This window comes from Panthera pardus, unplaced genomic scaffold, assembly GCF_024362965.1.
Source record: "Panthera pardus isolate Hobbes unplaced genomic scaffold, ASM2436296v1 HiC_scaffold_16, whole genome shotgun sequence".
In the NCBI taxonomy this organism is placed as follows: domain Eukaryota; kingdom Metazoa; phylum Chordata; class Mammalia; order Carnivora; family Felidae; genus Panthera; species Panthera pardus.
In genome coordinates, this window is record NW_026526721.1 from 113,271,409 (window position 1) to 113,294,912 (window position 23,504).

Consider the following 23,504-nt stretch of genomic DNA (forward strand, 5'->3'; position numbering starts at 1 on the left):
GTTATATAATGTCCCTCTTTACTCCTGATAATATTTCGTGTCTTAACTGGTTGCCAGACACCATGAAGATTACATGCCGCATTTTGTTATATTCCTTTGAATAGTGTTGGATTTTATTCTGGGGCACACATAAGGTACTAGGAACCATTTGGATCCTTTTGAGCTTGTCTCTCCTGCTCTGTTGAAGTGAGTTCATAGCATTCTTTAGCATATGGCTAATTTAGCTCTACTACTAAGATAATACCATTCTGAGGATTATACTCAGTATTAGAAGGTCTTTCTACTCTGGCTTGCCGAAATATAAGCAATTCCAGCTCTAGTAATTGTTCTGCCAGTTTCCAGAAGCTCTGATACATGTGTAGATATATAATCGGCCAAACATTTGAGGGCATTCCTCTCCTTTCTCTCTCTCCCTCCTTCCCTCTTCTCCCTTCCCTCTCTCCCTCTCCTTTCTAGTATAACACTCAGAAAATTCTAGCTGCCTTGACTTGCCCCCAATTCTGATCTCTGTCTCCTCAATTGAGTGAGATTGTTGAACTGTATTGGATTCCTCCTTCCTATGTTGCAGCCTAGAAATACCCTGTAGACAATGAGCTGGGACTGCCACAGGGATCACCTCATCTCTTTCCCTTCTATTACAGATCGCAATCCTGCACTGCCTGTTGTACATCTGAGAACTGCTGTTTCATGTATTTTGTTTGGTTTTCTAGTGGTTTAAGGCAGGAGGATAAATCTGGTCCTGGTTCCTCCATATTGACCGAAAGCAAAATTCCTGAAAGCCTCGGGTGCTCTTCTTAAGACAAATCTAATCCTGTTGCTCCTCTTCTGAAAACATTTCAATGACTTCCTTGGCAATCACTTTTTAGAAGAGTTAATAAATGAAGGAGGAATGAGACCTGTGGGTGTCTCTAAAGATAGAAGAAGCTAAAACATGTTCTTTAGAGAGCCAGAAATAGTAATAGAGTCTGACAATTAAAGGTGCTAACTCATAAGTGGGGGGAGGTTGGGGAGTATCACAAAGGTAATGGAGTAAATGATGGTCCAGGATCCTAGTGTCTTGGACAGAGAATCCCTCTGCCAGATGCCACAGGTATGACTAAAACAATATTCCACTCTGGACATTCCAGCTATACAGCTTCATCCCACCCCCCTCCCCTCCGACCTATACATCCTTCATTCCATGGAATTTGTCCAAGAATATAGAGCATGTAAATCATTTTTACTATGTTGCCAGGTTCTGGAAGTAGGGTGGGGATTTTCTGAAAGAATTAGAGAAATAAATTGAAAACATCTTCTTTTGCTTCCAAGATTGAAAACTGAGAAGACAGAAAGACAGGCAATACTTTATTGAGATGGACCTAATCAGTTGGTGAAAAGTTGCATTCGTGGATGAGGTCTCAACCTGTCTGCTATGGACTAAAGTGTGCTCCCTCCCTAGATTCATAGTTGAAGCCCTAATCACCACTGTGACTATATTTGGAGAAAGAGCTTTTAGGAGGTAATTAAATTAAATGAAGTCATAAGGGTGCAGTCCTAAACCAATAGGATTGGTGGCTTTATAAGATGCAATAAGATGAGGAGGAAGAGAGAGATGGACTAAAGAAAGGCTATGTGAACACATAGTTAGGTGGTGGCTGTTGGAAGGCCAGGAAGGGAGGTCTCCCTAGAACATGAGCATGCTGACATTCCAGTCTTGGACTTCCTACCTCCAGAACTATGAGAGAGTCATTTTCTGTTGTTTAAGCCACCGAGTCTATGATATTTTGTAATGGAAGCCCAAGCTGACTAAGACGCTGTGGAGGAACCATGTTAAGTTCGGGATGGGACCACTTGGGAAGGAACTTATCCTTTGCTTCTGGGTGATTCTTGGGCTGACAGAGCCACATAAGCCACAATCAGAGAAGGAGAAGGGCTCTCTGCTCTGATTGCTTTTTGCTAAAACTGTTTACTTGCCAGGGAAGGACCATTGTACTTCTAATGTTTTTGACTTTCACTCTGGGTTCCGGGGAGATCTGGGGCTGCCTTGGGTACCTAGAACGGTACTGGCTATGATAAGAAAGATACTGACATTTACTGAGGATTACTACATAATGTGATGTGCCGGACCATAGAGAGCTCATCTTATGTAATCTTAACAGCAACCTTCATTTTACGATTTTATTTTTAAGTAATCTCTACACCCAATGTGAGGCTCGAACTCACAGCCCTGAGATCAAGAGTCACATGCTCTACCGACTGAGCCAGCCAGGTGCCCCAACAGCAATCCTCATTTTATAGCTGAGAAAACTGAGGCTCAGAAAGGTTACATGCATGCCCTCAAGTTGGATCTCTGTGCCATAAAATGAAAGAGATTCTCAGATTTTGTGCTGAGAGTGAATGCCAAGTTAGAAGGCTGACCCCAAACTAAGGGAACGTACAGAGTGTGACATATACTTGTACATGTTATAGTGAATTATGGACAGAAGAATCTTCTTTGGAGAACTTACGTACTGTCACAGTATAAATTTCAAAAAGTTGTACAAATATCGCGTGAACAAATGTCAAATGTTTTATTTAAATCATTAATGAGAAAACTACTAAGACAGTAAAGCTGGTGCAGAGAGCATTGGAATTGGGTACTTACAGGCGATAAAAAAAAAAGAGGTTGCTAGATTAGATACAAAACTGGTTATAAAACCATAATTTTTAAGGTTATCTTTTCTGCCAGACAGAAATCATTTGCATCTCTACTAGACAAAAAAAAAAAAAAAAAAAAAATCTACAAGTTAACATGTAATTTCACAAAGTTTGGGACCATTAAACATTAGTGACAAAAGGAGTCAAACGAAGACACATTTTTCTAGACAATTTAATACTCATTGGTAGGTTTGTGAAGCAATGCCCCCGTATGCCATCAAAAGGCTGTGTGGGTCTTATTTCTACTATAGACTTATTGGTCCTGTTTCCACGTTTGGGTTGATTATTTTTCTTGGTCTTATTTCTAAGTTTGGGTTGATTGTTTTTTTTTTAAAAAAACACATTAGGAAATCTATTATAAGAGTCAAGCGGTGACAAGGAATGGGTACAGGCTTTATGAGGCTGGTAGCTTATGTAATATTGGGGTCTCTCTTTTTAAAAAGAATGTAAAAATATTTTACTTTTTCAAATCTTAAAAATATATATGAATATGAGAACACGTGGTTTACATTTCTCCAGGGCCTAGGGAGGGGCTATGCACAAAAAGTTCCTCGAGGTTTAAGCTACATTAATTTCATGGTAAATTGCCTCTGTCTTTGACCATAGCATTATTTTGTGTAAGAATAATAAAGCAGTTGGTATAACAGGTATGTATCGCCAACCTAAATACCTACGATTTCTTTGTGTTACCTACTACTGTGTATCATGTTAAGATCATTTGGTTCACTATTCCAAGTTATTAACACAGGCAAATCAGTTGAGTAAGTTCTCTACAGCCTTGCAAATTGTCTTTAAAATTTTATATGACGGGGAGCAGTTGGTGGAGCCTCTGACTCATGATTTCAGCTCAGGTCATGATTTCACAGTTCATGAGTTCGAGCCCCACATCAGGTTCTGTGCTGATGGTAGATCCTGCTTGGGATTCTCTCCTTCCCCACCCCCCTCACCCTGCACCTCCCCTCCTCTCAAAATAAATAAATAACTTTAAAAAAAATTTTTTTATACCAGAAAACACACCCAGGCATTGAATTTTCACTGGCCAAGAAGACACAGAGGGCTAGTATTAAAAAAAAAAAAAGAAGAAGAAGAAAAGAAAAGAATCATTTGTGTTTAGTTCACGTGTGACAGAAAACTTTCTAAATGAATGTGTGTTCTCGTCAGACTCTTCTATCCACATTCACTACAGAGGCTTCTGCCTTTATCAGCTCAATTCCTTCTAAACTCTAAGATCCGCCTTTACCAGAATAGTTCTTCTACCTTTTGATGGAGACTTGAGGTTGGGGAGTGAGGGGAAGGAAGAGAGAAGGGAGGTTCAAGGAGAGAATGAGAGGCAAGTATGTATACATGTACTGAGCACTTACTATGTGCCAGGCATCATCCTAAGGGTTCTGCATGTATTAACCTACCTGAGGGGGCACTACTATTTATATATATTATTACTACTTACATTACAAAAGAGGAAACAAAATGATTAAATAACTTTCTCTCAGGTATAGCCAAAACCTACATGTATATATCCCAAAGCAAAGTCATGTTCAAAGAAACACAAAAGATTTTGTTTTTTCTTTGTAGGGGAGAACCTTGAGTCAAAACCCAGAGTTTGTATCTCCCTTATTAAAATCCCTTGGCCTCTCCTAGTGTCTAATTCCCTATGTATTTGGTTGCAAATGACAAAAATCCAACTCAAACTTTCTCAAGCCAAAAGGGTAACTAGAAGTGTCTGCCTTCAGGTATGGTTGGATCTAGCACCTTTAGTGATGCCATCAGAACTGTTTCTCTCTCTACCTCTTGGCTCTATTTTCTTCTCTGTGATGGCTTTCTTTTACCTGCACTTTCTCCCAGACTGCTGTGGGAAATTGCCTCCAGCAGCTCTAGCCTCACACAATGCCTAGAACTAGAAACCTCAGAGAAAAATAGAACCTTCTCTTTCTCTCTCTGCCCCCCCCCCCCCTTCCTCCTTCCCTCCCTCTCTCTCTTGATGTCTACACATCACATCACAGGGAAGACCAGTGCCCTGAAGGATTGACACCTCTGACTGGTCACATAAGGGAGGTGGGGAAGGTCTGAGGAGAGTTTAATCCTTTGGGACCGCACGAAGTAGGAGAAGCATACTGCCCCAAAGGAAAGGAACATACCATTATAAGACAAAGGGGAAACAGCAATCAGGTAAAATCAACAGACTTCCAATATATCCTGAAAAGCTCTGCTCTCCCTCCCTCTGCTGACCCAGAACTCCCTGTCATTCATGCTATTCAGAAATAATCATCCCACACCCCAACAGCCCTACACCCATCTACCCAGAGCTCTCAATAGATTATATTTCTGCTTTGCTACTCCCCGCTTCCATGGCCTCCTTTTAATTTAGAAGTACATGTCAATCATTTACATTTTAATGTGATTTTTTTTTTTGCTAATGCACTGTGTCCTGATAACATCTGGTTGTAAAGCCTAAGCACGCAATTAAAGCCTTTATTTCCAGCTTAAATTAATTTTTGTATAGGCAACCAGGGAGGAAGTCTCTCCTCTGCGACATGTGAAAAGTCCAGCTGATGTCCATTTTCCCCTGTGCAAGTCATTAGCACACAGAGCCACCAATGTCAGGTCCTTCCACTGACCACACACCAGATCATCAAGGTAGGAAAACAGAATCTGACTGCAGCCCTTACCCCGAGAATTCCTTCCACAAACAGTCATAGGATTTCTTTTAGTCCTGGGACACGTTGGCAGCCACTTCTCAAGGGGATTTACTAGGACTCAGAATGATCTTGCCTTCTCTTGTTACCCAAACCAAAGAGTTGGCCCGATCACATTTCATGTGACATCACCATACCTGAGCAGCCCTCTTAAATATTCTTGCACAATTCTCTTTATATTTGCTCTCTCAATTGGAGCAAAAACACTTTATAACCCCTCAACTTAGTGATTTTTGACCACTTAATGCTTCTTCTTCTTCTTTTTTTTTTATCTGCAAAGTAAATCTTTTGCAAGGCCTGCTACAGCAACAAAGGAAGGGAGAAATATACTGGCAGGGTGATGGCGCAGCATCCCAGATGCTACAAACAGCGGGAGTAAATGGAACGCGACATTTCTTCCCCAGCACTGGGCGGAGGAGGCTATTAGTAAATTGACTAAGAGCTCACACACGCCTGGAGCAGCAGCAGTGAGATCTCCACTGCTGGGCCAACCTTTGGTTTTTAAATACATTCTGCCCACAGGTGGCCCAATGTTTTCTCCAAATTGTTTCTTGTCAACAAATGAGCTCACCCCTCACCCCCTACTTTTCGCCCCAAAGCATTGCAAATTCTACCTCTACCCTGTGAGCAAAACAAAAGTGGATTTCTAGTGGAAGAAAATGCATTATATATTCTTTTATTTCTTCCACATTCTCCTGGTTGGATTGGCATTGATTCATGTGGCAAACTTATTCCCTAAGGAAAAGGCTTTACTAATATAGAAATGCTAAACAATACACACATCACCAGAGTTTATTTTCTTCATTCTGGTGGGGGGACTGGCCCCTATGGGCCTGTAATCAATAGGAACTTGCTATGTCCTTGCTGTAAAACACTTGGCTGTAAAAGATTGCCTTCCCTTCCTGTCTTCCCTAGGGCAATGTTTCTCTGCCAACCAATTCCATTGTGGCTGAGGTCCCAAAGACAGCTTAGGCTGTGTTTCCAGGAAAATTCAGGCATGTCCAGGTACCTCTGAAACACTGTGGACAAATAACAGAAGCCCACTTCCCGATCTGTTTTTCACAAAGGTCCAAGAAGCTTACTGAAGGAAACTCTTAAAGAAGGAGAATAGAACTGGCGTGTGTGAATGTGAGTGCAGGAGTGATTAGGCGTGAAGAGCTCACCTTGCCCTCTGGACTGGCCTTCCTGCTGTCCTCCCTCTTAGTTTTCCCCTGTACCCCTTCTCCTTCAGGTCTCTGGCTAGAGCTGGGGATGTTAAAACACAAAAACAAAGGAGAGGTGTTTCACTAAAACCTTTGGAGGAATTTGAGAGACGAAAGGCATATTCCCTTGTGGCCCATGTTTCAGGGTGTAACACAAATAGACAAAAATGTATTTTCCCCATTTCATGGAGGGCAATCTGGAAGCCCAATATTGTCAACCAGAGCAGCAAAGGGCCAGAGCCACCTGGCACAGCCCAGTCTATCTAAATGAAGAAAGCTAGAAGGATGTCTCAGGGAACAAGCTCACAACATGGAGGCAGGTTACGATCATGCCTCACTGAGGCTGCCATGATCCTGCACTATTTGGTAATAATTTCAGGAGGGAAAGGGGACGGGAAGGATGTGTAGCTAGAGTTGCTGTAATTCTGTGATTAGTGGCTGAGTCAGTAAAAAACTAACTTTATTAGTATTTCTGTGACTATTTTCCCCCAGGTTTCTTGTAGGGAATTATGAGATTCACAGTTATGGTAAAAATGCATTTGCTCAACTGTCTGTGCTCTCCCCCCTCAGTACAATTTTGATTCTAAGTTACTCCGTTTTCTAGTTCCTAAATAAGCTGACATTTACGATCAATCTGGTTTTTCTTTAGTCCTGTAATGTACACCATTTCCAAGAGGTCCCTGGAGGTGTGGAAAGTCGAGGCAGGTCTAAAGATTATAATATTGGTTTCAAATAACAAGTACACTTCCAGCAGGAAAAAGAGAGCAGGCCAAATCTTCAGTCAGACTTCTACTGGGTGTCCCTTTTTTAAGACTGCAATTTGGACGCCTGCAATTATTTGCATTTTTGTTACTAATTGCTCCTGCCATTGGTGCAACCAACCACTTTTGGGTGCAATTACCCCCTTGTGGGAGCAATTACATAGGAAAACAGTTCTGCACGTGCAGCTAATTGTGACAAAACAAAAGGAGGCTGGGGAGGACAATTTGGCTCATCAAGTTGTAACTCCAACCTCAAACACGTGCCAGCAACAAAAAGGCGGAACAGAAGGACAGGGTAGTAACACCTACTCGGGGCTGTAGGCTGGAGCAGTCCTTCCTCTGTTTACCATATTTGTAGAAGATTAGATTGTGGACTTATTTAATTAGAAAAGAACAACTTATTTTGGCCACTCATTGGCGTAATGCTGAAGTGGGTTCTAGATACCAAATCAAGCTGGAGCCCTGTAATCACCCAGACTCTCAGAGAATGCCAGATTCTAACGAAATCCATTTTTTTTTTAAAACAAAGAACACTGACACATCCATCCCACTGAATTACAACATACACACAGGTCTCCCTCCCCTGTCTCTCCTAAACATGCCAACATAACGGTTTCAGCCTTGGGATGGGGAATGATGGTTTAGTGAGCTGACACACGAGGTCTGATGTCTGATTGCCACGGGCAGCGGCCCAAGTTGGCACAAATATTAAGGATTTTACACAAACAAGATCTTAGGGTTTCCAGGCAGCCCACGCAACGGACAATCATCATATTGTATCTCATTGCCTGACTCAAATCGGGGAATGATTCATTTCATAAGAAATGAAAAAAGGCTGCGCATCGAGGTCCACCCTCAAACTGCCTCTACTTCAGTCAAATTCACGCACACGCGCGCATGCGCGCACACCCTACCGCCCCCTTAGCTATTTTCTCAGGGGAGGCAGTTAAGCGCAGAGGGTCTGGAGTCTGACTGCCTCATTTCATCCTCTGCAAAATGAAGCCCACAGTAGCCCTGCCTCACAGCGTGGTGACAGTGACTAAAAGAGCCAATAAATGGAAACAGCGCCCAACATGCCACACGTGCTATTTGTATCATCACTGACGATATTTCACTGCAAATATTTATTTCCAAATCTGTCTCCTCTCTGAATTGGTAAGAAAACTTACCCCAAACTTCAGATGACCCTAGAGGCTTTCGAGGCATCCTCCAGCATCATTTCACACGCAGGCCTAAGGGGATATTAACTTCCTTTGACTTGCTACTTTCTATCGATTAGAGGCCAGATTCTGGAAAAGTTAGATGTTAATTTGTAGAGGATTGATACAGTGCAAATGATTTTTAGCCAGTAAAGAGGCAAACCGTTTCTCTTAAATCAAAAAATAAACACAAAGGTTAAGGTTTTTAGGTTCCTGTAGGACATGAACCAGTTTTATTCTGAGCTTGGCGATTTCTTTCGTTGACTAAATTTATCCGTTTTTCCCATCTTCTTTTAAACCAGTTTTGCCATTTTGCTGATCCCCTTACTAACGAATTAAATAAATCTTTGAGGGGCACCTGCGTGGCTCAGTCGTTAAGCCTCTGACTTCGGCTCAGGTCATGATCTCACGGTATCTGGGTTCGAGGCCCGCTTTGGGCTCTGTGCTGACAGCTCAGAGCCTGGAGCCTGCTTCGGATTCTGTGTCTCCCTCTCTCTCTGCCCCTCACTTGCTCTCAATCTGTCTCTCTTTCTCAAAAATAAAGATTTTAAATTTTTTTAAATAAATAAATCTTTGACACAGACTCACTGTATATTTTTCTGAGATCATGTTTTTACCTTTTAAAAAAGAATTTTTAATTTTTTTTTTTTTTTTTTTTTTTTTTTTTGCCAGAATCCAGGAACTCCTTGCAGACAGGACTCTATCTCAGTGACCTCCATGCCCCAGTTCTATGTTTCTCCCTCTAATGTGCATCTGAATCAGCTGAGGATTCAGTGGGTCAGGGGAAGAGCCTGAAATGTGGAATTTCTAGCAGATGCTGCTGGCCTCAGGCCTGAGCACAATGCCTAGACTTGGAAAATGCAGATGCTTGGAAAACGTTTGTGTGTAAGCATCCACCTGTGGGGGCGATGCCATGCCTTACTCCTCGGGCCACCTGCCTCAACAGCTGTCCTTTAGTTTCACAACTTAAACACGTAACACAGAGGATCTCACGTGCATGGGGGCACAATTAGTAAAGCTTGCTTATCACAGGGACCCGGTTAGAAGAGAGGGTAATGAGAGTGTGAGGAGAGATGGCAGAGGGTTCACCATTAACAGAAGAACACAATCGGTTAGGATGTTAAGACTAAGCCACCTGTGATGGTAAGGGACCTTCCTGCCCCTGCAGATGCCCCATCGCAGGACTCTCAGTGAGGGAGCGACATCAGCAGCATCACCCCCACCTCATTCCCCAAAGCCAGGTGGATCCCCTCTTAGGCTTCAGAGAAGTGAACCATGGCTGGCCTCACAAACACCGTGGGGCCTCTGCACCAAGGCAGTGGACTTAGTGTCCCACTCCTGTTGTCTTGGGGCACCCCCCCTTCACATGTCTCCATGTATATACAATTAACATCAGTAACCTCTCCACTATTAGAAAAAATAATAATAATCAGGAGCTTGCATATGAATCTAGGAAGCATTATGAGTGTCTACCACAGTGATTCTCCACTCTGGCAGCCCATTAGAACTGGAAGCTTGAGGGGCACCTGGGTGGTTCAGTCCATTAAGTGTCCGACTTTGGCTCAGGTCATGATCTCACGGCTGGCGGATTCGAGCCCCCGCTGGGCTCTGTGCTGACAGCTCAGAGCCTGGAGCCTGCTTCGGATTCTGTGTCTCTCCCTCTCTGTCCCTCCCATGCTCGCTCGCTCTCTCTCTCTCTCTCTCTCTCAAAAATAAACACTAAAAAGAAATTAAAAGAACTGGGAGCTTGAGTGAAAACGTATGCCCAGTGTCACCTCCAGAGAGTGTGCTGTAATCAGTCCGGGAGGGGACCTGAGTATTGCACGAGGTCTTTAGGGAAAATGGCCACATCAGCTGCACCGTCCGAAGAAACTGGGACGTTGTTGCTTATCAATTCCTTCCCTCAGGCCAGCAACACATTAGGTTGAAGTGTCTCTAGCCATCTTAGGAGAATTGCAAATTTTCAAAGAAAGTAGCTTTAATTCTTTGTAGTTTATAATGTGACTGTGTTAAAGCTGCTTTTGAGGGAAAAGTACTAGATTCTAGAAAAGCTCCGGTGTGGGCAACACGTGAGGCCTGGCCGTGAGGGGCGCCTTCCCCAGGCACCTGAAAATATGGGGAATAATGTTTCAACTGAGGCTGAAACTAATAAAATCCACATATAATGGATGTGATTAAGCAGCCATGAAATTGTAAGCATGTGATTATGAAGTTTTCTTTGGTATCGTTGGTAAAATACTTATTGAAAAAATAAAATATTTCCAAAATAAAAGAAGTTACTTTGAAAAGAGTGATGTGAGGTAAGAACACAAAGTCTCTCATTTCTATGCCCTCTCTCACTCCCCATCCCTGCTTCTTGTCCTTCACCAGGAGCCACACTGGTGGCCCGGAAAGGAATGAGGGAGTATTCAACCTGAAATTTGGTCCGAGTTAGTACCTCTGTTAATGAGGAAGATGCTTTTGGATAACACCTATTCTTATTCCGAGAAATAGAACTAATGCTATGGAAAGTGTCATTAAGTACCAACAAAAATAATGTCAAACATACGTACCTATTTGGAAAGGCTGGAGAAAAAAAGGAGGAGAAGAACAGAAGAATAGCTAAAATACAGAAGACAAATGTAAACAAGCAGGGACAAATAGTGGCTTGGTACTGTGTGCCAGGTACTGTAGATGTATTATTTTAAACAATTCTCAAATGAGCCCAACGAGGTGGGGGTCATTACTGACATCTCTCGAACAAGGTCTCTTTTCTGTAGCGGCAGCTGAATCAAGATCTTTCCCCACTCAGGCAATTTAGATCATTTCCAATTTTGGTGTCAGGAAGAGGAGGGCACACTGGGTGCCCAAATGCTGGATGTTCCTGGGGAAGGAGAGGACCAGGGGTACATCATGGAAGTGGAGCCCCAAGAAGCAAGGAAGCTGGGCCCTGAGTGAGTGCAGGAAAAACCGACGAAAGGCCAAGGACACCCACACTGTGTGAGGAAGCAAGAAACAAACATTTACTCATTCATTCACTTATTCATTCATTCATCCATTCATTCAGAAACCACTTAAGAGATTTGCTATGTGCCAGGCACTATTCTAAAGGCTTTGTAAATATTAGCTCGTTTGATACACAAAACAACATGGCCCTCATTCTACAGATGAGGAAACTGTCACCCAAACAAGTGTGAAGCTACTGATTAGGAGTTTTATTTATGGCGGCAGTTAGGTAACCCTAATGAACGTAGAGTCACTATGTAGATATTTTCTATTCAGGCTTAAAGGACTAACTTTGTCAAGAAGTTGACAAAGCCCAGAATAGTGACTTAAAAACATTAGAAGTGAGGTCCAAAAGACATCTCCCATTCTGCTGTGTCTCAGCTCAGAACATTTATGACAAGGATGAGTTTATTCAGATGGTGTGGAGGAGTACAATACGTGGACTGCTAATGATCTTTTTGAAGGTATCTACGTAGCTTTATTTATGAAATCTCTTGTGAAAGTCACCGTCTTTTCAGCAAAATGAATAAGTTGATCCCTGGGATGCTGGTGCCTGCGTGTTTGCATCTGTCGGATGAAAGACAGGGACTGATGAGCTTGGAAGAGTACCTTCCAGAATCAACATTAAGTGTCAACGTTCAACTTCCCGCGTGGAGGCCGTCTCAACACAGGAACTTTAATTTAAACTGAGAGCAATTGCTTTTCATAAACAGCTCACAGACTCATGGCCGAATCCGAGCCTCTGATCCCGGCCTCAGCTCAGAGCATGGAGAAGACATGAAGGGTCTGCGTAAGAACGGGAGCGTAGGTACTGATTCCCCCTAAGGTAAAAAGATTGCAAACTACACTTTAAGTTGGCTGTTGTTGTTTAAAGATCACACGTGCTGTATGATTTTACAAGAAATAAAGAGAAGTAACACAGTGAATAAATAAGTGAGCCATTTTCCTTGGCTGCAAGGCTGCAGCACCGCTGTCTCCTATTTCTAAGAGAAAACATATCAGATCAACCGAGACCGTTTGACTTCCTCTCCCTTCCATCATTTCCTGCTGCCTTTTGTTCTCTGCCCTTTTATTCCTCCTCATTAGAGCCTCTGGCTCTCTAATTTTGCAGTTCCATCATTTGACACTGAGTTCACCTTTCCTTTTGACAGGACCCGCTGCTTTCTATTTTCCCTTCCCACTCTGCAAAGATAAAATCTCATTTCTCAATGAAAACCGAGACTCAGATACAAAGTATACTCAGGAATTGGCTGAACTGGCAAAGAAAAAAAGAAAATTATTGAATGAGCCAGATAGGTGACCCTAGCCCAAACCCAGCTTTAAATCTGGCATAACTATTATCCTCTTTCAAATGCAAAACTGAACCAAAATCACTACTTTGTGAAGGTTTTGTGAAACGTAATCGAGCACTGCGGTGGGGCGGGTGAATGGTGATATCTACAATGAGAATCAATGCGAACAAACTGCGCAGTCACCAGACTGAACCTAAACCAAACTGGAACAGACTTGGGTGCAGCTAGAATCTCAAACCCAAGCATAACATTTTAAGGTTCTGCTCCATGTAGGGCTAAAGCAGCAACTACTAGGAATTTTATTAAGTACACTTAGTAGACTCTGAAAATAAACAGCTTTGAGAATTTGGTTTTACCCTTCAGATTAGTGGGCTCTTATTTAGGCTTCAAGCTAAAGTTGGTTGGGTACCCAATCTTCCAATATTTCTCTCCCTCCTCCTCCTCCTCCCCTTCCCTTCTTCTCCCTCTCCCTCTCTATCCCCCCACTCTTTCCCTCAGTCCTTGCCCCTTCCTCTTTGCCTCTCTTCCTCCCAGGTCCTCTCCCTCTCCCCTCTTCGTCTTTCGACCTTTGGCTAGGGGATATGTGCGGCAGAGATGACCTGCAAGTCTTAGCCTTCTTACAATTACTTCCTTAAGGGAACCAATCCATTTTCATGAATCCAGCTCCTTATCCCTATGATTTCTATCCTTTCCCCGAAATTCCAGGTCTACACGACACAGTCACATGGATGTTGTTGTAGCTTGTCCCCAAGAAAGTTGCATCACATCCTTCCCTTGTTGAAAGGCACAGACTGTCCCTTCACCCCCTTGAATTTGAGGGGCCTGTGACTGCTTTGACTAAGAGAACAGAGTGGATAGAGTGCTGTGAAACTTCTCGGGGTAGGTTTTAAGAAGCCTTACAACTTCTGCCCGAGTCTCCTGGAACTAGTGTTCCTGGAGAAGCCAACCACTGTGAAAGTATCCAACTACCCTAAGATCACCATACTGCAAGGAAGCCCATGCCTGCAACAAGGAGAAGCCGTATGGAGAGAGTGATGCCCAACGAGCCCCCAGCCGGCCCAGACATCACAGCCCAAGCACCAGACACATGAATTAAGAAGCCATAACTTCAGCCTTAGCTGCCATCTGACTGCAATCCAGGTGAGAACTACCAGGTGAGCTTATCAAAACCATAGATCTGAGGTGTCTGGGTGGCTCAGTCGGCTAAGCATGTGACTCCTAATTTTGCCTCGGGTCCTGATCTCATGGTTAGTGAGTTCGAGCCCTGCATCAGGCTCTATGCAGAGCCTGCTTGGGATCCTCTCTTTTCCTCTCTCTCTGCCCCTTACCTGCTTTCACACATGAAAGTGCTCTGTCTCTCTTTCTCAAAATAAATAAATTAATTTAAAAAACCCCACCCAGAATGGTGAGAGATACTAATAAGTGGTTGCTTTAAGCCCCCAAATCTCAAGGTGGTTTGTCATGCAGTAATAAATAACTGGAAGAGATGTCTAACTTCTATTCAATTGCTGATTCATTCATTTAACAATTGTTGGCTGAACACTTACTATATGAGCAGCAACTTGCTGGATACTAGGAATGGCAATGGATAAGACAGATCCAATTCTTGCTCCCATGGGGCTGATACTCTTTTGGAAAGAAAGATATTGGACAAAAATTGATCCACCATTTCAAACTTCTAACACCTCCTTCCCTGCTTCATGCTCAGCTAGTAACTTTTCACATTTTTCATTGAGATACTAGAGCTAATCAGGGAGGAACTGCTTCACCAACCTAGGACATAGACTTCTAATCTGGCAGCATCTATGTAGAAGTCTCCACCCACCTTCTCTCAGTCTCTAAATGAAATGTCCCCAGAGGCCACCCCCATCCACTTGAGGTCTGGATCCCATTTCCTTCACAATGACTTCTCCATCATTTCAATCAGAAATCAAACAAGCTTCAGATGATCTCAACCAGGCCCTTGACTTGAAATACCATGTTTAGGTTGAGGACCAGGAATCCATATCTCTAGCCTTGATCCCCACTAAGAACCACAAACTAGTATCTGGTCCCCCAACTTAGATATACACTTACATATATTTTTTTAATGTTTATTTATTTACTTGGAGAGAGAGAGGGAGAGAGAGAGAGAGAGAGAGAGAGAGAGAGAGAGAGAGAATCCTAAGTAGGCTCAGTGCTATCAGCTCAGATGCCGACATGGGGGTCAATCCCATGAACTGTGAGATCATGACATGAGCCGAAATCAAGAGTCAGATGCTCAACCAACTGAGTCCACCCAGGCGCCCTTAAACTTACGTACCTTAATAGGCGTCTCCAACTTGACATGACTCAAACAGAACTCTGGAGGCATCACCTGCTGCCCACCCTCTCTCACATTCTTTTCTGTCCCAATAAATGTCTTCTTCATAATTCCCTTCTGAGATACACAAGTTATCCTTGATTCTTTTCTTTGTCTCCCCCACATCCAATCCAGCAAGCAGCCCTGTTGACCCTAATTCCAAGACATATCCTGAATCCACTCATTCTTTTTCAGCTTCAGCAACTCTACCCTGGCGCAAGCCACCATCCTCCCTCTCTAGATTGCTCAAGTTATAGCCTCCTGATTTCCACTCTTGTCCTTCTACCATCCACTTTCCTTACACCGTCTAGACTATCTTTTAGAAACATGAATTATATCAAGAGACGACTCCTGTTTAATAGCTTCCTCATGGCTTCCATTGCATTTAGAAAGCTAACATCTTTATCTCCTTTTTTTTTTTTTTTTTTAATTCTGTGTCCCTGTTTCCATGATCCGGCCTCTCACTCTTCATTTCACATGACTCTTGCCCTCATCTACCGCGTTCCAGCGATGAGATCTTTCACTCTTGCCACAAGGCGGGCTCATTCCCACTTCAGGGCCTTCGCACCAGCCGTCCACCCTGGTCTTGCTTGGTTGACTCTTGCTATTCAGGCTTTGGCCCCAGTGTCTCCTTCTCAGACTTCCCAACCTAGTATGACACCACTCTATTTTAATTCCTCACATAATACTGCTCACTCTCTGACCTGGTTCCTATTCCTGTACTTTTTACCTTTTCTGTGTTCCATCACCCTGCACCTAGAAAGTAAGCTTCACGTGTGTAAGGGTTTTGTCCTGTTGACTGCAGCCTCCTCAGCAGCCAGAACAGTGCCTGGCCCACAGTAGGTGCTCAGTAAATATTTATTGGCTGGCAGATTGAAACAGTCACTAATGTGATGAGAATTATGAAGAAGAGTGCCAGATGCTATGGGAGCGGATAATGAGCGGACTACCCTCGTTTCAGGGGTATCAGGATCCATTTCCTTGACAAGGTAGCAGTTCAAGCAAAGACCAAAGGATTAAAAAGAGAGAGTCAGAAAAGCTGGGGGTGGGGAGGTATGCAGAAAAACCCTGAGGACAGGAAATTCCTGGTTCTCAGGGAAGGAGGTTAAGCAGGTCAGGTCAGGGCCAGACCTTGTGGAAAGAGCAGGCCCTGAGAAGGGCCTTGGTGCCTTCAGGTCTCTCACTTTCATCTTGCCTACACCTTGCTCCCCTTTTTGCCATTTTGAAATCTTCATGAACATGCCTTTCTCAGGGACTCCCTGAGACTCCCATTTTCCCCACAGGGTTGTGAAACCCTGGGGTCACCTCTATTCCCTCTCATTGGGAATATTATCCAATGGATCACCCCTCTCAAATCTCTCATCTGCTCTATGATCCCCATTCTCACCATCCATGTGGCAGAGAGGAGCCCCTTTGTCACATGGAGACCCTCGGGCCTCTATCTTTGACCCTCTGACAGCATTTTAGAGACCCACTGACTCTCACTTGCCTACCCCTTCACCACACACACACACACACACACACAAATCCTACCAGCCTGTGGCCCCCACACTTAATCTTCCAGGGCAGTGACCTTCATCACAGCAGTTCTCCAACCGAAGACTTGACTCCTTGGTTCCAACAACATCGGCTCTCAACTCCATCACCAGGCTCCATGCCTCCCATTCCAGCTGATTTCCCAGCACCTCTTCTGAAAGATACTGCTTCATAAGGCAATGAACACACCAAAATCCTTCTCTGCCCCCGCACTTTCACACGTGCCCCAGAATTACCTCCTCTCTCCTCTCAACAGCCTGAATCCTCCTCCTTCATAAACACCTGCCCATCACTCAGGATGTGGCCATGGCTAAAAGTTCAGAGTCTAGAACCAGATGGCACAGCTCCGCCCTCACTGGCAGTGGGTCCATTATCCACTTCACCTCTCCGTGCCTTGTTCTCCTCATCTGCAAAATGAGAACAAAAAGAGTACCCAAGTCAGAGGGTTCTTGTGAGGATTACAGGAGTTTACATATGTGAAGTACTTAGGACAGTGTCTGGTATACTGAAAGCACTAAAAAGTGTTTACTATTGTTGTTTTTGTTGTTTTCAATCTATCATTTCTGTTCTAAACTCATAAATCATGCAGGGTAGTCCATATCACACACTTAGAGCTTACTTCTATTCCCAATTGTATTTTTCCCTATTGTTTCCCAAGACCCCCCAATGGGATTCTCATTTCCTTGAAGACAGAGAATCAACAAAGGTTGTGTTCTCTGCTGGCAGCCTCAGATGAGCCAGACAGGGTCCTGGCCTGTAACCATCCTTCAGCACCATGGAGTATAGAAGTATTGGTAACAACGAGGCCCAGGGTGGGGAGTTGGGCAAGGGCTATGGAAGCACCAAGGAGGAGCTTTCTGGAAGCAAGGCTTCCCGAGCTGTAGGCTGAGAGAAAAATGAGAATCAGGTGTATAAAGTAGGGGATGGAGGAGACTGTAACAATTCACCCTGACCCACACAAGCTGAGCTATTCTTCCTAAAGTGGCATTCAACAGAAACACTAGCTCAACATCCAAATAGCACTGGAAAGGATTTTAAAACTCTCCTGAAGTTTTTAAAATGAGTCTAACGCAAGATACACTCCATGAATCAGAGCAAATTATCCTAAAATCCCTCCTGAGCTACCCTTGCCCGTCTCCACAGCAGCCACGCGGAAAACCCTCCTGGCTGCTTTCCCTACCTGTTCTCAAACTCTCCTCCCTGATCTCCTCCAGCCTCACCACTTCCCTTCCACCTGCCCTTCCCACTTCTGCTCAGCTCTTCATTGAATAGGATGAGTTTTGCTTCTGTAGGCCTCCTTCAATTCATCTTTTGTTCTCAGCAGCAACACAAAGCCAGGCTCCAAGGCCTCGTTTGAAAAGAGGGGGAGGCTGCAAATATTTATTATCCTATACTTTTTCTTTAGCCCCGTCACAAATTCCCCCTAGTGAAAGCTTCATGAATGTGCCTCTGAAGACAGGAAGGACATCACACCATCCAGACCACCCTCCACCCACCCCAGCGTTCCACCCCAACACTTCTCTCCTATCAGGTCGAGCCAGATTCCCCTCTGACATCAGTGAGTGGGGGGGGTGGGGAGGGGGTGGGGGGGTGGATGCGAGGCTGTCTCTGAGGACTGGGCCCTAACAGAGAGTTTCTTCTAGAACAATGACTCTGAACTGCACTGTAAGAAATACATTTTACACTGCAGCCAAATGTGCACTGTGCACACACACACACACACACAACTGTAATAAAAGTTTAGTAAAAGATGACTTAACCTTCACTTTCTATTATATTCTATATATGTCATTTAAAAATGTGAATAATCGGGGCGCCTGGGTGGCTCAGTCGGTTAAGCATCCGACTTCAGCTCAGGTCACGATCTCACGGTCCGTGAGTTCGAGCCCCGTGTCGGGCTCTGGGCTGATGGCCCAGAGCCTGGAGCCTGCTTCCGATTCTGTGTCTCCCTCTCTCTCTGCTCCTCCCCTGTTCATGCTCTGTCTCTGTCTCAAAAATAAATTAAAAAATGTTAAAAAAAAATTAAAAAAAAATGTGAATAATCATTATCTTTTAGGGATATATACCAAAGTATTTACAGATAAGATGATAGAAGTTTTGGAACTGGCTTCAAAATAAATGAGACAGATGAAATGAAATGTAGATGAAACGAGACTGAGTTTGAGGCGGTGACTGTTGAAACTGGGCAAGAGGCACATGGCAGGACATGATACTATTCTTCCTAATATTCTATATATTCTATATATGTCTTCCATAATAAAAAAATTAAAATAGGGGCACCTGGGTGTCTCAGTTGGTTAAGCATCCGACTTTGGCTCAGGTCATGATCTCACGGCTTGTGAGTTCGAGCCCTGCATGGGGCTCTGTGATGACAGCTCAGAGCCTGGAGCCTCTTCAGATTCTGTGTCTTTCTCTCTCTCTCTTCCCCTCCCCCACTCACACTCTGTCTCTTTCTGTCTGTCTCTGTCTCTCAAAAATAAATAAACATCAAAAAAAATTTTTTTTTAAATAAAACAAAAATATTGGTTGTGGCCTACCAAATTGATTTCACAATCCACTAATAGGCCAAGGATTATAGTTTGTAAAATACGTTCTAGAAAGCCTGGGAAATTTGAAACTAGATGGCAGGAAAGCATGTCAACATCTAGATATAATCTAATACACACACATCCCAAACAAGGTCTGTTTCTTCTTCCAGAGTTAGAAGGTGGGGTGTTTGCTGAGTTTTGTTTCGCCTCAGGGTACATGTCCTCATCAGACATGCCTCTTTGCCAGAATGGAAACCTACAAGCAGTTATCTCCACCCACCAAGATTGGGGTCAATTTCTCATGAACTGAGATTTTCTGGACTTCAGAGGGTTTGTGCCTGAGGCCTACAGCAATCCTGTCTATGATCAACCACGATGTCATGTTACAGTGAAACCAAATTAGGGGACATTGTCTGTGACCAAAGCCCTGCAGGGACTCTGAGAAGGCCCTGGGAGGGGTATGAAACATGCTCATCCTTCCTCTACAACCATCTGGCCGCCACCGAGGGCTCCTCAGGTGCCCCCTGGTATTCTCTGAGGAATCCTGCTCACTGGATCCTTCTATTCCTTTCTAATTCATTTATTAAAGTGCAAGTTCAGGAGAGCCCGGGTGGCTCAGTTGGTTAAGCATCCGACTTCGGCTCAGGTCATGAGCTCACGGTTCATGAGTTTGAGCCCCACATCAGGCTCTGTGCTGACAGCTCAGAGCCTAGAGCCTGCTTCAGATTCTCTGTCTAACCTCTCTCTCTGTCCCTCCCTCCTAGCTCATGTTCTCTCTCTCTCTCTCTCTCAAAAATAAATAAACATTAAAAAAAAATTTTAAGTGCAAGTTCAGACAGCTTTTTGTTTGTGCAAAGTGTAGGGTTGTTCAGCACCTCTTGGTCATGAGTCGTTCTGAACTAGTGTCAAAGCTCTTCATCACGCTGTGCCAAGTAGATGCTGCAGCCGACCCTTGTGTCTGAAAGCACACGTGGACCATTTCCCTCTTCCCTCTGCTATGCATTTATTAACTCCACATAGAAACCTTTGCAAAATGTGATGTCAAGTTGCCAGGCACTGGGATATAATCTCCATTTTGGACATTACTGCCTTTATGAAGTAAGGCAAGCTTCTGCTTGAGGAAGGGCGGGTTCCACCTACTGCCTGTAATGCAGAAAGTGTGGTCCCATGCCCTTTCTCGACCAGATGGCTACATAGGTTGACTATTATCCCTATTCTCCTGGATGACGTTGTCTGGGCAGTGATAGATCGATCTCAGAGGGCCTGGTCGTGTGGCTTCTGACCATGTACCTGCAGTATCTGTTGACCTGTTAGATCTGCTTTGTGGGGACGGGCACATAACCTCAGCACCATCATTCCTGGAAGCTATCAGCAAAAAAAGTCTAAGCCCAAGTCCTCCAAACCCTGACCAGGTACCTAGAAACGGAGGGTCCCTAGTACACTATTGAACTATTCTGGGATCATTTAAACAACATTGCAGAATGGTACTTTTGGCTTATAAATGTATATATAGACTACCTCCTGGAAGAAATTAGAAGCCATCCCCACTCCCATAAAGTAGACTATAAAAAGGTTGCTGACAGCCTTTGTAATAACTTACATACAAAGATTAGTGACTCCAGTGGTAACCTTCTCCACCGATAGTGGAGAAACGCGATAGTCTACTGTGAACTCCCTCATTTTGTTTCTTGCAACCTCTGCAGAAACCTGTTCCCTCACTTGCCATTGAGTCATCACCACCAGCTCTCTTGGAGATGCCCCCCAGAGCCCTCATTGAGCGTCAGTTCCTCCAGCTGGCTAAGAGAAGAACTGACACATCCAGGGTGACTCAGGATTAAGACTCCTCACTCCAGTTAAAAACCATAAAAAATCAAAAATTAAAAAAAAAAATTACACGTAGGAAGCCATTTCTCTACAAACTCTGATATGACTGCTACTATTGCTCCAAAAACAGACATTAATCTAGCCTTGCTGGGATCAGGTCCTATGGCCTTTGGGGATTCTATACTCCAGAGGCAGGGAACAAGGTCTGGTCTAGGACCAGGTCGTAGTATAGCCTCTTGGCTTCAGGAAACCCTGCTGTCCAGGTCTTCCATCACTGCGGTGGACACTTGGTGAAGTGGCATTACCAGCTGACCCCAGAGAGTGAGATGAGCTGCTCTCTGAGCAGTTGGGCCTGGGGACCCTCCGCCTGTGTATGCTACTCACACTGCCCATCCCCCTGATATCTACCTCTGACTTCCTTTCTTTTCTGGAATGGATTCACACTGCAGAAACTGTGTCCATGGAGGCACAGACACACAGAACAGAACAAAGCAAAAGAAAACAGAGCAAAGCCGATGAGGGAGTCGACCCTCTCAGTCTTAGCGCAATGTCCAGAGGCCCTGTGCAAGTCAGACTCTGTTCGTGCCGCCAGTCCTGGGTCAGACATTTCCCCAAAACCTGGCTCCACAGTTTCTAAGTGGGTTCCACCCCTTTCCCAGGATTTCAAGGTGCTGCTCCACAGAGAGAGGCTGCTATACTGAGTCCACGCCATCTACTTTGCTCTGTAAGACCATCAGCAGGCAGTCTTGGTGAGGGTGTCCTTGAAGCTCCATTCGGGGAGATATTCAACTCAGTGTGTTGCTGGGACCAAAAGGACAAGGTCCAGAACACCTTCTCCCTGTTTTGCCGGGTTGGGCACCCAGAGTGACTAGAACTAAAGAGTAAAGCTGGGAAGTGTTAAGAGATTGTAACTTATGTTTTCTCCTTTCCCTTTGCAGCCTATGACAGTGAGTTGAGGGCCTACGAGGCAGGGCCACATTGTGACTTTTAAAGTTTATTTCATTTTGAGAGAAAGAGAGAGAGAGAACACGAGCAGGGAGGGACAGAGAGAGAGGGAAAGAGAGAGAGAATCCCAAGCAGGCTCCATGCTGTCAGCACAGAGCCCCATGCAGGGCTCTAACTCAGGTCATGACCTGAGCTGAAAGCAAGAGTCCAACTCTTAACCGACTGAGCCACCCAGGCGCCCCCCATTATGACTTTTGAGGGCCCTAGGCAGTTTCACCTTCATGGGCCTCTTCCTCCATAAAAAATATTTAAAACTATATTTTCCTGTTGTATTGCTATAAAGGACAAATATGCTAGCATTATGTATTAAAACACTTTCTTCATAGTTCAAAGTTTCTAAAAGTCATATTCAGGAGATGGAGGTTTGCAGAAAATCCTTCATTGCGTTTCCTTCCATCTTTCCACACTGGCCCTGAGCTTTCTGCTCTCAGGTGTCATTTCTGAAGCTCTAATTCTCTTTGAAGGGTGGGGGAGTGTATGTGAAGGGAGGTATCATTTCCCACACACAAATCACCACAGCACTGTATTAATAAAGGATTACAGTTTCCAATTTTAAAGGAAATTTTATTTAAGCATACTAGCAGAAATCCCAAGAATAAATTTTGTCATTTACTACGAACATCATTGAAGATGTACTAGCATTAGTCATGAGAAAAACTATTTAAAAGATGTTTACAAAGCTACCTTCAGAATCTTGGGCTTCATTATCATAATATTTTCCAGCCGTTGATTAATTGAGTATCCAGTCTTATGATTCACTGAGTCACAAATAGAGAGACAGAAGATTGGCAATGGCTATTAAAATATTTCACATTTGTCATTTTCAGAATTTATCTGAAAATTTATCACAATTTTCTTTGTCAGTGTGGTGCTGATTCAATTTTTCCTACCTTATTCTACAGGTCTACAGATGGTCAGAATTTAAGATGGAATCTTGAAAATTTTCTGTTCTTTTCAAAAGATATCAGGGGTGCCTGGGTGGCTCAGTTGGTTGAGCGTCTGACTTTTGATTTCGGCTCAGATCATGATCTCACGGTTCATGGGTCTGAGCCCTCTGTCCAGCTCTGCACTGACAGGGCGGAGCCTGCTTAGGATTCTCTCTCCCCTCTCTCTCCCTTCCCTGGCTCGTGCTCTCACGCTCTCTCAAAAATAAATAAACATTTAAAGTATATTTTAATTAACATTAACCTAATACAGGTTAGCAGCACACTGAGCAGCAGATTACGTGTGTCCTCGAATGAGGATGGAGTATTACAAAATTAGAGAGATTGAGAACTGCTCTTAATTTCGCCAGAACTAAGTTTAGAACTGAATTATCAGTGGGGAAGGGTAATGAATTTTCCCTCTACCCTTCTAGTTTCTCAGCTGAGACCCCTCCCATGGTAAAGAAAGTAACAGGAGAAAAACAGAATTATGTACCCTTGGGAGCATCACAAAGATATGACCCAAAAGCACCCAGGCA

General features: G+C 43.9%; 1 long non-coding RNA gene and 1 other non-coding gene across 2 annotated transcripts; one reads left to right on the forward strand and one right to left on the reverse strand.

Annotated features, from left to right (window-relative positions):
* Nucleotides 1–1,310: 1,310 nt before the first annotated feature.
* Nucleotides 1,311–6,145, forward strand: LOC109260967 (uncharacterized). Its single transcript, XR_002077211.2, has 3 exons — nucleotides 1,311–1,498; nucleotides 5,177–5,310; nucleotides 5,650–6,145. It is a non-coding gene; the product is annotated as an uncharacterized LOC109260967 (long non-coding RNA).
* TRNAK-CUU (transfer RNA lysine (anticodon CUU)) lies at nucleotides 2,178–2,250 on the reverse strand. The gene has a single exon. It is a non-coding gene; the product is annotated as a tRNA-Lys (tRNA).
* Nucleotides 6,146–23,504: the final 17,359 nt, after the last annotated feature.